The sequence below is a fragment of the Canis aureus genome, chromosome 28, assembly GCF_053574225.1.
Source record: "Canis aureus isolate CA01 chromosome 28, VMU_Caureus_v.1.0, whole genome shotgun sequence".
Taxonomy (NCBI): domain Eukaryota; kingdom Metazoa; phylum Chordata; class Mammalia; order Carnivora; family Canidae; genus Canis; species Canis aureus.
In genome coordinates this window covers 13,512,918-13,527,656 of record NC_135638.1, presented here as the reverse complement: position 1 = coordinate 13,527,656, position 14,739 = coordinate 13,512,918, and the positions used below count along the sequence as shown (strand labels likewise).

The window sequence follows — 14,739 nt, the reverse complement described above, 5'->3', positions numbered from 1 at the left end:
GTTCTATGTGTTGGAATGCCATAAATAAAAGCACTTCTCTTTCTCAAGATTGCCTAGATAAATCTTACATTAAGACACATCCCTGAGTTTGGCTTAAACATTTATTATAAATCCAAATTTAAACAAATATATATGTATATATACCTTCACACACATATAGGATGTGTGTTTAATGCTGTTAAACATTAACAGCTTAATGCTGTTTCATTAAACTAATGACTCTGATAGCAAATAACCTGAAAATTCTCATTTCGAATCTTCAGTCTTAAGTCATAGCAATACCATATTTATTTCAAAGTGTTCTTTTTACGAATTTAATTGACTCAAATATTAAATAAACATCAATGATGATAATGTATTGCTCTACTTAATGGGAATCTCTAGGGGACAGATGAAAAAGAAAGGTTCTAGAATTCTATCCTTCAAAGCAGGACAGGACAGCTACCCATAAATCATACTCTTTATTTATTAAGATAATTAAGCCCACCAGTAGTACACTTAACTTTCAGACTCAACAAATGTCTGGGATGAACAATTCCCACTTTTTCTAAAACAAAGAGGATGTGTTCAAAAAGGGTCCTCTGCAAGCTCTCTGCACAATGCACGCTATTTTAAAACATGATTTATGTGTCTAATTCCTGGAGCTGCCTTGAAAAATATACTGGGTTCTTCCTCGCATGCTACCTACTAGGAGAAGACACTCCAATTTGAAGAGTGCCCTCTGTTTCAGACTACAAGAACGCTATATCATGTCAGCATTTTCATTAAATACTGTTCAAGCTGGACCTTAAACAAATGGAAGGGAGAGCCACAGCTGCAGCCACTGCAGAGACGGTTATCCCGCCGGGAGGCTTATATAAGAGGCGCAGGGCCGGCAGGGTGAAACCCAAGTGTCATCATCCAAATCCTATTTCTTTGAGACTTGCCCACATTCTTGAAATGTACGAAATCACAGACGATGGACGGATTTCTCATTTTATTTGCCTGATGGCACAAAACGCCGTGTTGACTTAACAACTTGTTTTCTCCCTAAACGCCTGGGCTCCAATGAGGGAGACGCTGGCAACTTCTGCCTACGGGAAGAGCGGAGTGGGATGCGCGCGAAGCCCCAAGGACTGGCTGGCTGCCGTCCCCAAAGACCCATCGCGTCCAGGGGTCACTCCCCCGAGGGCTCAGGAGAGAGGTAACGCGACCCCGCACGCTCCCTCCACCGCCAAACGCGGTCCAGGAGCTCGGAACGTGCAGTCAGCGGCAGGCGAAGCGCCCTGGGAGCACCTGTCCTCCCGCAGCACGTTTCCAACCCGCACACTCGTCCTCTCCCCGCGCGCCGGGTCCGCTTCTCCGCACCCCGACCTCCCCGAGCCCGAGCGCGGCCCCTAACACACGGGGGCCACCCCCAGCTTCATGCAAAAACGATCATGCCAACGCACCTCCCCTCCGCACGGCTCCCTGCAACTTCAGAAACTACAGTCAACTTACCGGGACGCGGAAACCGGGAGCCCTCCGGGGTGGGGCGGGGGGACCGCGCTCGGCTGCGCGCAACCCCGCTGGCCCCGCACCGCCCGGGCGGCTGCACGGCTGCTCGGCTGCTCGGCTGCACGGCTGCTCGGCTGCACGGCTGCTTGGCTGCTCGGCTGCTCGGCTGCACGGCTGCACGGCTAGGCGCCGCCGCTCTGCACCAGCCGCCTCGCTCCGCCGCGCCCGGGGCCGGGGGCACTGTCCAGGGCGCGGCGGCTGCGGCGGCACCGGCCGCGCGGACCCGGAGCTGCAGGCGCCGCCGACCCCGGAGCGCGGCGCTCCGAGTCCCCGGCGCGTGTCTCCGGCTCCGAGCGAACGGCCGCTCGGCGAGGACCGCGGCACCGGGAGAGCCGAGGCGCCGTGCCCCGCAGAGCCTCCGGGGGGCTCCCGGGCGGCCGGTCACATCGCGCGCGCGGCACCGCAGTCCGCACTCGCCGCCGCGCCGCGGAGAATGACAGGCGCCGAGGCGGAGCAGCCGTGCGGGGCGCGGGGCGCCAGTGCGCATGATCCCGGCCGGCTGCGGCACGTCACGGGGGAGGGGGAGGGCGGGGAGGGGAGGGGAGGGAGGGGGAGGGCGGGGAGGGGGCGCGCTGGGCGGGGCCGGGGCGGGGGCGGGGGCGGGGGCCGGGCGCCGCGCCCCGCTCCGCTCCCTAGCGGGGAGGCGCAGGAAGTCTCCGCCTCGGGGTTCTGCGAGCCCTAGAGCCGCGAGGTTGGACTTGTCTGCAGAGTCCATTGTCCTTAACCCCCCACCCCGCCCCGTGTGCTCTCAGGGGTCCCCAGGGCGCTGGGCAAGCCCCGAAGAGCCACGTTAGGTCAGGTATAGCTTAATCGTGAGGGCCTGCCACTGAGGGGACAGGGGTCCTCCCCACCTGGCTGTACATTACAGAATGACTTGGGAAGCTGGTGGGAGCCCTTTGCCCTGACCGCACCCCTGGAGTCCAGACTTAAGTACCGGAGAATCCCTGGGTGAGGCTCGGGTATCAGTAAGGTTGTAAAGCTTTCCAGATGATACCGGGGTACAAACAGCAGAGGTTTTTCAAAGCTGTAGCGTTTGTCAGAATCTTCTGAGCATTTTGAGAAAATGCAGATTTCTGACTCACTAGGCCTAGGCGTTAAGGGAAGATCCTTCATTCCTAACACGATCCCAGTTGATGCCAGTGCTGTGCTCTAGCACCGGACCACCTTATCCTTACTACCCTTAAGTATAGTGTAGAATCTGGAGCAGAGCTTCTGAAAGGTTGGGCTGTGTGAGAATCACCTGAGTAATGTTTTTGTTGGTTATTGTTTTTTAATTGCAGAGCACATTCTCAGGCCCTCCCCATGTGGTTCAGCCTCTGGGGCTCTGCTAATTCTGATGGGTCTGACGATGGGTGGTGTTTGAACAAACCTCGTGATAGTAGGCCAGCAACCTGGAGTTGGGCATGCACTTTTGCAGTGAGCAGGACCAAGCCAGGTCTAGAACTCAGAACATCTGAGTCCAAGTTTAAGCCCAAATGGTTATGTTTTATGTTTTTTTATGTTACTAGTTTACTATGTTACTACTTTATGTTACTAGTCCAAATTTTCTATGATTATTATCCATTGCTTTACTTAGTAGGAAATATATATAAATCATGAAACACACACGCACACAACACAGTCTGATTCCTTACACATACTAAAGTGGCTTAAAGTTGGCTGAGGGAAAAGGCTCATTAAGAGGGGAGGGGTGGAATAAGGGATATTAGATGGTCTGCACCATAGTGCATTGCAGAGGAAAGGGTATATAGCAGGAAACAAACCTTAGGTCCACCCTAGAGCCTGGGATAGCATCTTGGAGAAGATCCAGAAATTAGGCTTTGCCTCGATCTCATAGCACAGGTTGAAACTGGGATGTTCAACAGTTTATGAATATATGACGTGTCACATATATTATCTCATTGAAATCTCACAATGGTCTGGTAAGTTGGATAAAAAAGATAGTAGGCCCATTTTATGGATAAAAAAGGAGGCTCTCTGGACATTAGTTGACTTGCACAAGCAGTGGAACTTGAATCAGAGTACAGAGCTAAATATTGGATGTGACTTCTATAATTCTAAGGAAAATAACGATTCAGATCTTACAAGGAAAATGGTTTCTGTGTTTATTGTTCACATCCTTTAATGGCTATGCCTAAATTTTGAGTTGTAAAGCAGTTCATTTTTGTAGAGAGGAAATGCAATTTATATCTTCACTTCACTTTTGCAGCTCTACAAATTGGAATCCAAAATGTTCTGAGAGCACCCCAGTCCCGGACCATTGCAGTTACATAATGCAGGCTTCACCAACAAGTTCAAAGAGCAACACTCATATTTTCTGGTGACAAGTATAATTACCATCTTCATTTTATCCAGGCCCAAAGAATCTAAGTGATTTAGACAAAATCCAGGCAAGCACCAGTATCTAGTCTCTCCTTTTACCAAATGACATACTGAAGATTATTTTTCATTTCCAAATTTTTCATACCAACATTTACCATCATTAAATTAGAACCAAATGTATTTCAAAGCCACTCCTTGATACAGAACCAGAAGGAGGAGGAACAATTCCTGTGCTTGTGGTAAATGCTATAGTCTTTAGTCTCAGTCTGTGTAAAGTTTTGGAAGAAAGTACTTGATACTTATACACAATGCACAGGTTTGCCTTAGAATCCTACTCACCTTTATCTTTGCTTTCGATGTAATTTTTTCATAAAGCTATTCTGTGTGATTATGAAATAAAAAATTAATGAATGCTTCAAAGAATTCTCTGTAAATGAAGGAGCTACTTGCAGATTTTTGTTCAGTTTTTAATAAGAAAATATTTTAAATAAAATTTTAAAAAACCAGAGGTAGTATGCTAGTCATATTGGAACCTTTAGCAAAACCCAAAGTTGTCATTTCTGTTGTTAGAAACTCCAATAAAAATATTTATCTGTATAGTATGTGAATTCATTTGTATATTGACTTTACAAGATCCAGAATTTAATTATATAAAAAGTTAATTAGTATGTCCCACTGCCATTGTATTTTGAGCCACTATTATTGGCATTAAATGCATGAAATGTGTAATATTGGCTGAATATTGACTGTCTTATCATTGACTGTGTCTGCTTTCGAATTTGCTTCTCATTAGCTGGGAGGAATAGCAGCTTCATTTACTTTTTTCTCTGAGCTCTATATTCCTTATGGATCAGCAAAGCCTGTTCTTTGGGTAAGAATTTCTTCATTAAGTGCCTCTAAAAGTCTCAACAGTGAGGACTCATATAGATGACTCCATTGAACCTATTCTCTGCTTATTAGAGAAACTGTATCTAGAATAGACTCTTATTAAACTCTTTTCGGGGATGCCTGGGTGGTTGAGTGATTAAGTGTCTGCCTTTGGCTCAGGGCATGATCCTGGAGTTCCAGGATCGAGTCCCACATTGGGCTCCCTGCGTGGAGCCTGCTTCTCCCTCTGCCTATGTCTCTGCCTCGCTCCTCTCTCTCCCTGTGTGTGTCTTTCATGAATAAAAACAAAAACAAAAACCTCCTTTGGCAAAGAATCACAAGCTAAGCTAAGTTGGGGCCCCTAAATTTGTAAATTACATTTCTTCCTCCACTTCACTCAAAAGGATTTTTTGACATGAAAATCTCCCAGCCTCTGCCTACTTCATACTTTTAGTCCAGATAAGAGAACTATGGGGAGTCCAAGGTGACTGACCAAGCTGAGACCGAAGTGGGAACATAGAATTAGATTTCACTAGGCAAAAACTAAGGTTACCGTAAAAATTAATACAAGTTGTGCTTGATTTTTGGACATGGCTTATTACAGTTTGCTTTGTTTGAACACATGCAGCTGCTACTAACTTCCCTGGAAACCATAACTGAATCTTTGGTGGGAGGAGGTAGTAGGGATAGGGAGATTAGCATTCTGTCTTTTTCTCCCGGGAAACTTTGGAAAACTATTGGAAGGCTCCTCTTGTTCTAACCCAGGAAATTTACCAAATGCTTTAAATTTAAAAATTAAAATTTTTATTTTTAAGCAATTTGTTTAGAACTTAGAACCGTCAATGTAATAAATGATCTGGATTTTCAGACTAGCTCCAAAATGTTTTTTTTTTTTTTTAAGACTTTATTTATTTATTCATGAGAGACACAGAGAGAGGCAGAGATATAGGGAGAGGGAGAAGCAGTCTCCATGCAGGGAGCCCAATGTGGGACTGGATCTCGGGTCTCCAGGATCATGCCTTGGGGCCGAAGGTGACACTAAGCCACTGGGCCACTGGGGCTGCCCCAAAACATTTTTAATGCCCACAAGTAAGTTTATATGGGGTTCCTTGTAACCCCAACCCTGAAAGGAAATAAGCACAGAGTGAGGACTCTGGCCTAATGGTAAGAGTACAGTTTGGGTCTGGGGAAAATAGAATTTGGGGACTAAAGAGGAAGATTGGCTATAGCCTTTGGTGGCTGAAGAGCTGAGGCTGGGGAAGACTAAATATTAGCAGCCTTTGAGATCAAGTTGGGAGAAGTATGGACTTGTGACCAAGAAGAGAGATAGTGTCAAAACTGTACCTGAAGCTTCGTGCCTTTGTCTCTTCTTAAAGTTCTTAAGGATCCCATGTTTGACTTAATCTATAGTAAGGAATGAACAGAGATTAATAAATAGACTACGAACCCCTTATAAATAGATAAAAATAGGTAAATGCTTTAAAGAACTACTACAGAAATGCGCATTCAATTTTAATCTCTAAGAATAATACCTACAGCCTCCCAACCAAGTTGCCACTAACAGAAAAAAGTGGCTGGTGGAGAAGCCACATGCACACTTGGAATCAACCTCACAGAATCATCTGGCTCCAGCTCCCTTCATTTCCTTCTGTCAGCTGAAATCACATGGCTGCCATCTGTAATTACCTAACATGGGGTGTGGATAGCTTCAAGCACATAGTAGGTTCTTAATAAATGCTAGTTGTTAGTATTAGCCTTTTTTTGTTCTCTCCTCGAGTTAAAACTGAAGCTAGCCGTCTCCTAATGTCCATTTTATCATTTTAATGTAAGCAGTGATTAACTGTAGATTTTTAATGGAGTGCTTTTCTTTTCTGACAGAAGACTTAAGAATGACTTCAGGGCTCTTCTGAGAACCGGGGGAATCATGTAGAAAAGGCTTTCAGGGGAGATCAAGACAAAGCCTGCTAATGTTACTCTGTGGCCTCACGCTGTACTGAGGGGAAAATGCAGAGCTTAGGACTTGACATGTGTAGATCTTTCTACTGGGAGAAAGAAATGATGGTGGGAAGAGAGAGAGAGTACTTAACAAAAGCAAAAACAGAGACTGCCTGAAGGAAATGTCTTTACATTACAAATTAAAGAATGCATATTCCCATCATCTTCTGTCATCCTGACCTTACACATTCCTTACATTTCTATCCCAACATCTTCACTGAAGATTTATGGCTGTAAAACTAATGTGGTGTTCATGATATTGGCAGAGATTTCTTAGGTTCACTTTTTAATTCTTCTGCTTCTACTATCTCCGTAGAATATAATTCTTACAAATTTATAATTTAAATAGGCATCAGACGAGACTGTGTTTCACTAGTAATAAATCATTTGCCAGTCAACAAATAAAAATTCAAGATTGAAAAAGGAAGATGTATAAAATTAGCAAGAGTTTTAATTCTTTTTTTTTATTATTTTTATTTATTCATGAAAGGCAGAGAGAGAGAGAGAGAGAGAGAGAGAGAGAGGCAGAGGGAGAAGCAGGCTCCATGCAGGGAGCCCAACATGGGACTCAATCCCGGGACTCCAGGATCACGCCCTGGGCCAAAGGCAGATGCTCAACCGCTGAGCCACCCAAGGATCCCAAGAGTTTTCATTCTAAGAGAAGCTAGTTGCACAGTCTCCAAAGTCAGAAAGATGTGAAAGGCATTTAGTGGCTGAAGCATGTCTGTCATTTCTTGTCCTGTTGTACATTTTTTTCTTCCATTCCCACCCTCTCAACACTTTTTCAGCAAATAGACTTTTCTGCTCTCAGACTCTGGAGTAGAGGCCATCTCTTGTTACAGAGGATAAAACATGACAGGGAGAGGAAATTCAGCATACTGTGGCTTTCTTCTTGAGCCAGAAGTCCATTTAGAAATTCAGGAATGTGCTCTGTTTACATGGCTTTCTTCCTCACTCACATAAGGTTCCTTATCTTGAAAATGAAGATAATAGTAGTAGCTATTATTAATCTTTGAGCCAGCCACTTACCTATTCCTACTTCCCCATGTACAAGGAGCATCCAGTTTCTGCTAAACTCTTTTCCCTTACCTACTCCCAAAGGAAAGAACCCTTCTAGAGAGAAATGATGGTCAATACTAGTGACTGCTAGTGAGAGTGAGGGCTCCCCAAAGTTTCTACATACTTGGCAGTGGCTAAACTTACTACTGTTCTGAACAAGAAACAAAAACTCCTGGAATTTGAATTGAATTACTTATATGGTGGTTAGACCTTCAGTGGAGTCTCAGACGTATTCCTTGGGGAATGAATAAAAACAAAATTGCGTAGCCTGATGGGAAGGCGAGGGACCTTGGAGATTTCACAGCAATTCCTATAGAGAGAAGGATTGCGGAGGAAAAAACCATAAAGTAAACCATCACTTCAAGATGTCTTGTAAAAACAGCAGTTGGTTTTAGAAATATTTAATCCCAAATTCCACTGAAGTGCACATGGTATTTCCTGTTTCTGGAAACTTAGAGAAAAAAAAATTAAGCTCTGTTTGAAAGCAAGCAAGCAGAGCCAGATGTTGGTGTTGGTAATGATCCGCAGAGCCTAACACTCGTGTGGCAGCAGTCAGGAAAATGCATGACAGCTGTCTGAAGCCATGGGAGCCTAATTTCTCTTGGCCAGAAAAGAAACAAAGTGTAGAGCCTATTTTGTTTATATGTACAAGAGGACAGCTGAGCCCAAGAGACATTATTTTGGTTAATAGAGCCAGTAACAGCAATTTAAAATATTATTTGTATTCCCTTGACATACTTTGTCCAAATCAGTTATTCAAAGAGTGTTCAGTATCCAACCAACTGTAGTGCCATTCTAAAGTTTTGTTGCTGTCATTGTATTGGTTTTGGTTTTGGTTTTTAGAAAATACTAAACTATTAAATTTTGAAACCAGGTGTAGGCCGTCTCATAGTAGTTTGTTTGCTCCACATTAAGAATTGGAGGTTTTTCTGAAAAAAACATGATTGAACTTCTTGATTAAAAGATTCTTGGGTAGGGACACCTGGGTGGTACAGTTGGTTATGCGTCCATCTCTTGATTTTGGTTCAGGTCGTGAGATGGAGCCCCGAGTCAGGCTCCAGGCTCAGCATGGAATCTGCTTGAGATTTTCTCTCCCTCTCCTTCTTCCTCTGCCCCTCCCACTCATGTTCTCTCTCTCAAATAAATGTATTTATTTTTTTAAAAATGAGCCTTGTGTATACAGAAGTGGTTACAACCTACTTTATCTTTTACTATACTCCACCCTAAATCTTCTATTTTGGTCTAACTAGTTTGCTCTTCACTGCTTCACTATCCTGTGTACTTTCTTGCTTTGGTGTTTCACTGTTGTTTTTTTCCTCAACTTCCATACCTACATATCTGTCCATCAAATACTATCCATACTCTAATACCTAATTCATGTCTCACCACACTCATGAAGTTGACCTTGATCATTTCAGCGCCCTTGCTGAAGGGTCTCTTCTCTTGGGAGCTTCGAAACATCTACTGTCTGTATCATTTACATAGCACTTCTCCCAAACTGTCCCTGGTTCCTGGCACAGACCTTCAAAAACCCTTGGAATTTCTTGAGTGAGAAGAGTATGCTAGATATATGTAATAAACCCTCATGGACCATACTTAAGTTTATGCTCATGAAATGTAGAGGAGGATCAACCAAGGGCTTAAAAGGTTGGAACCTTTAGCCTTACCTCCTGACCTCTGGGGAAGGGAGGGGCGCTGGAGATTGAATTTAATCACATGGCTAATGATTTAATCCATCATGCCGATGTAATGAAACCCTGATTAAAAAACAAAACAAAACAAAACTTAGTACACCAAGGCTTGGGGAGCTTCCGGGTTGATGAACATGTTGATGTGCTGGGATGGTGGTGCACCCTGGCTCCACAGAGACAGAAGCTCCCACACTCAGCACTCTTACAGACTTTGTGCTACGGCCTCCTCATCTGGCTGTTCATTTGTATGCCTTATTACAAAACAGTAACTGTTAAATATAGTGCTTTCCTGAATTCTGGGGGTCATTCTACTGAATTATCAAATCTGAAGGAGGGTTGTGTGAATTTGTAGCCAAGTGAGACAGAAGTGCAGGAAGCCTGGGGACCCCACTTGCAGCTAGCATGTGATGTAAGGGAGATCTTATTGGGGACCCTGCCCATTAACTTGTGGGATCTGACACTAACTCCAGTTAGTATCGGAATTTAATTAAATTGTGGGACACCCATTTGGTGTCAGAACACAATATTACATTGTGCATTTTAAAACACACCATGGCATTGCCTTATTTATAGTTTGGATTAGCATATAGCAGAAATGATATCACCACCACAAGATTCAGAAGAGAGCAATTATATCAAGTGCTTATGTCTCTATCATCAAACTCCAGTGTTGATTGACGGTCAGTGAAGTTATCAACAAATTTAAGTATGTGCACCTTAATCCTTCAACTGAACTGAGGCCTTCTGGTTATCAAGTCCACATTTTCAGCATCTATATATTTCAAATCATGCCTACTGAATTGTCTTAAAAGTCCTAAGTACTAATGACCTGCTTTCTGGTTTTATGATGATATACGAATTGGCACTTGATAATGATAACACTCACCTTGCATTACATGCCTAGTTAACAGTCTTCTCTCTGTGGACATTGCTTTAATACTCTCTTTCTTCTCTCTTCTTATTTCATAAACAGGAAATGCTAAGCCATAGATAAGCTTCTTTCCTAGGATCTTAGGGTCAGCTAGGACCAGAATTGAAATTAAAAGTCCATCTCAAAAAAAAAAAAAAAAAAAAGTCCATCTCCCTTGGATTTCTGAGCCCATTACTTCATTACTTAATCATACCCTCTTTGAGTAGTAAGAGCTACTGGTCATTTTCAGTTCCAACCGCTATATGGATAATGATAGATGGTGAAGTAGCCAACAAAGCTCAGAATCAGGTTTTATGATGCATGGTGTGCTTGTCATTCATTTTAGAAGAGTTCGTTTGGCCTTATGTTTACACTTGTAATTATTATTATTATTTTTTTTTGCAATTTTTTTATTGGAGTTCAATTTGCCAACATATAGCATAACACCCAGGGCTCATCCCGTCAAGTGCCCCCCTCAGTGTCCATCACCCAGTCACCCCCACCCCCACTCCCACCCCCACCCCCACCCACCTCCCTTTCCACTACCCCTTGTTCCTTTCCCAGAGTTAGGAGTCTCTCATGTTCTGTCTCCCTTTCTGATATTTCCCATTCCTCCATTCCCCTTTATTTCCTTTCACTATTTTTTATATTCCCCAAATGAATGAGACCATATAATGTTTGTCCTTCTCCGATGGACTTATTTCTTTTCTTTTTAATTTATTATAGTCACACAGAGAGAGAGAGAGAGGCAGAGACATAGGCAGAGGGAGAAGCAGAGGGAGAAGCAGAGGGAGAAGCAGGCTCCATGCACCTGGAGCCCGATGTGGGATTCGATTCCGGGTCTTCAGGATCGCGCCCTGGGCCAAAGGCAGGCGCCAAACCGCTGCGCCACCCAGGGATCCCCGATTGACTTACTTCCCTCAGCATAATACCCTCCAGTTCCATCCACATCGAAGCAAATGGTGGGTATTTGTCATTTCTAATGGCTGAGTAAGATTCCATTGTATACATAGACCACATCTTCTTTATCCATTCATCTTTCGATGGACACCGAGGCTCCTTCCACAGTTTGGCTATTGTGGACATTGCTGCTAGAAACATCGGGGTGCAGGTGTCCCGGCGTTTCATTGCATCTGTATCTTTGGGGTAAATCCCCAGCAGTGCAATTGCTGGGTCGTAGGGCAGGTCTATTTTTAACTCTTTGAGGAACCTCCACACAGTTTTCCAGAGTGGCTGTACCAGTTCACATTCCCACCAACAGTGTAAGAGGGTTCCCCTTTCTCCACATCCTCTCCAACATTTGCTGTTTCCTGCCTTGTTAATTTTCCCCATTCTCACTGGTGTTACACTTGTAATTAAATCTAATGTCTTCTTGCCAAATGAAGTCAATGCATCATTTATAATGATAGAAAAGTTTAGGGATATAACTTAATTTAACATGTACACTCTTAAAAATGATGAGAAATATACTTCAAGATTGACAAAAATAGAAACAAACATTTTAAAAAAAGAAATCTCAAGAGTATAAAAATAATTGTATTGCTTACCTAGCAGGTTAAAATTTAATTAGCCCTATTGAGTTGGAGTTGGACTCATTTTTTTTTTTTTTGAGTCTTCTTCATGATAAATCAGAATTGAAACTAACTTTAGCAGCTAGAATTTTTAAGGGCTATGGGGAACACCAGCCAACAATTTATTTCAGACTAGAGAACAGAGAGAAAAATCTCGTTTTATTTTATCTGATTACTCTTCAGAAATAATTACTTGCTTTTGTAACACACCAAACTTTTACTTTATTTCTAACAGAATCTCTGAAAATGATGGCAAGTGGAGTTAGGGAACTGTCATTACTATAGCATTCTATTTGACAACATGCAACACACCCATTAAGAGCTTTACGTTTGAAAAAAAAAAAAAAGAGCTTTATGTTCTCCTCAAACATGTGGTAGGAAACTTCAAAGTTTATTTAACCCATAAATCAAGCTGAGTATACAACAAGCTTGATAATAAACATGTGTTGGTAGGCTGTATTTCAGACCACTTCCCTAGAAGCTTTATCTAAATGGCAAACACTGGCAGAAATAATTGTTTTCCCAAGTCTTAAGTTTAGACACAATTTGTGACACTTTTCTCAGAGACAAAGTAGATAATTTCAGTGGCCATTTTGTAGTTAAGGGAAAAGTTCATGGTCCTTCATTTCCAGAATACTCCTGCATAGATAGTGACATGCTCCTGACCTTGGACATCTGCTCCATACAAGCTTTTGCATGCAAATGCTCTTCAATGGGAGACACCTGTGTGATACGACTTTTTAAGAAATGGCCTCAGAGTTGGCCTGATTTTAATATTTCAACAGTATTTCATTCCAAAGGAGTCCAGATTAGTTTTCTTTTAAGATCTATCTCTTGGGGTAATTTCAGACTTACAAAGTTTCAGAGCAGTGTCTCAACTAATCTAGACTCTTCTGAATTAGGGATGATAAGGCCCACTGTAGGCCCACTTGCCTGAGACGACAGGAGAATTGATGGGGGCTTGGTTAGAAAAAAAGTGGCTTAGGTTAGGGTTTTGTATCTGCTACAGTATGGATCCCAAAGCAGTCTTTCTTTTATGTAGAAGAGAGCTGATTATGAGATTTGGCCCCCAGCACAGTGGTTAGCAGCGTGGGCTCTGGGGGAAGGTAACCCAGGTTTATATGCTCCACTGACAGGTACAGAATCCTAGTCCAATTGCTTATTCTCTCCGTGTCTCCAGAAGCCTCCTTTATAAAATGTAGCAATGACCTTTCTTATGTAACATTTAATAATAAGATACCAAACAAAACTAATGATTTTTAAACATTTGGCACAGTCTCTGGAACTTAAAAGCATTCAAATAGTAACCAATAGTGCTTACTCTGTGACTGGGGAAGTCTGTGCATTAAATATATGTAAGTCCTTTAAATTTCACAGTGGGAGATACCACATTCCCATTTTACGGATAAAGAAACTGAGGTACATGTGGGCTGAGTAACTTGCCCAAGGTCATACAGCTAGTAAGTAGCAGATTGCCTCTGCATGTTTTAACTCAGGCCATGTGACTTCTGAATCCATGCATTTAGTGACTATTTTCTGATGCTTCTCTAATCGATAAGTGTGATGTTTTATTATTGTTGTTTTCCTTCCTGTAAATCTTTCCAACTTTGTGGCACAGACATGACCTTTGTTCCCTCGGGTCTTGTGTTCCAGGAGAAGCAGCAGCTGCCTCCTCCTATTGCTCAGCCACCCATAATTCGTGACAAGCCACTTATCACTTGCACAATTCCCATTGTGAAGGGGAAATGGTGGCAGGAAGAGACTAAAAGACATACATGAGGAGTTATATTCTTGTTTGGATTCTGACACCCTCCTAGCTGTGTGGACTTAAGATCTTAAGTTGTAAAATGGGCCTTAATCTCCTAAATTGTAAAATGACAGATTCAAATTGGAATATTCCATATCTAGGATTTCACAATAGCCTACTTACCTAAATTTAAATATTTACTAAATACCTACTAAATGAGAACATTGTATTCTTTGCTAGGACAAAAAAAAATCAGTAGAAATAAAAATGATAGAAAAATGCAAATAAATTGAAGGTGTGATCCCAACTGTAAGTACTTTTTATCTAACATGATAGACACCTGCATAAGTAAACAGGATGGAGAGCTTGTGTGAGTTGGGAAGACTTGGGCTCAAATATAATTTTTCTTTCCTATCTGTGTTTATCTAACTGAGCCTTAATGTTCTCATTTATAAAATGGGCTTGATAATACTTTCCTTGACAGAGTTGGATCATCGCTGATACTCATAAATGTTATTAAATTATTCTGTATGTTAGTAAATTGAACACCAATAAAAAAAAAAGTATTCAACAAATGCTTTGGATAAATATGTTATTTAAAAGAAAGAACATAGTAGGGATGTCAGCAGGAAAAATATATGCTGTGGAAATTTTAAAAGTACACATGGGATCATCGACTCACTTGATTTCCATTCTCTGTTTTCAAAATAAACTAAAAAAGAGGTTATATGCCAAAATTCATTATAAACTGATTAAGAATTTAAAGTCTAGACACTTGGGATCCCTGGGTGGTGCAGCGGTTTAGCGCCTGCCTTTGGCCCAGGGCGCGATCCTGGAGACTCTGGATCGAGTCCCACGTCGGGCTCCCGGTGCTTGGAGCCTGTTTCTCCCTCTGCCTATGTCTCTGCTTCTCTCTCTCTCTCTGTGTGACTATTATAAATAAATTTTTAAAAAAATAAAGTCTAGACACCAACACAATTTTACAGTCTCTTCTAGCTCAGGATCTCCAGAAACACCCTGATTGTATGCTTTGGCAGATGT

The 14,739-nt window shown here is 42.5% G+C and overlaps 1 protein-coding gene across 3 annotated transcripts in view; it reads right to left on the bottom strand.

Annotated features, from left to right (window-relative positions):
- PAG1 (phosphoprotein membrane anchor with glycosphingolipid microdomains 1) overlaps positions 1-1,622 on the bottom strand; it is a 137,783-nt gene extending 136,161 nt beyond the window's left edge. For 2 of the 3 annotated variants that reach the window (XM_077876450.1, XM_077876453.1), the window contains exon 1: positions 1,480-1,622. The gene's annotated coding sequence lies outside the window, so the exon portion shown is untranslated. The remainder of the gene's footprint in view (positions 1-1,479) is intronic. The other variant, XM_077876452.1, reaches the window with a different exon arrangement.
- Positions 1,623-14,739: the final 13,117 nt, after the last annotated feature.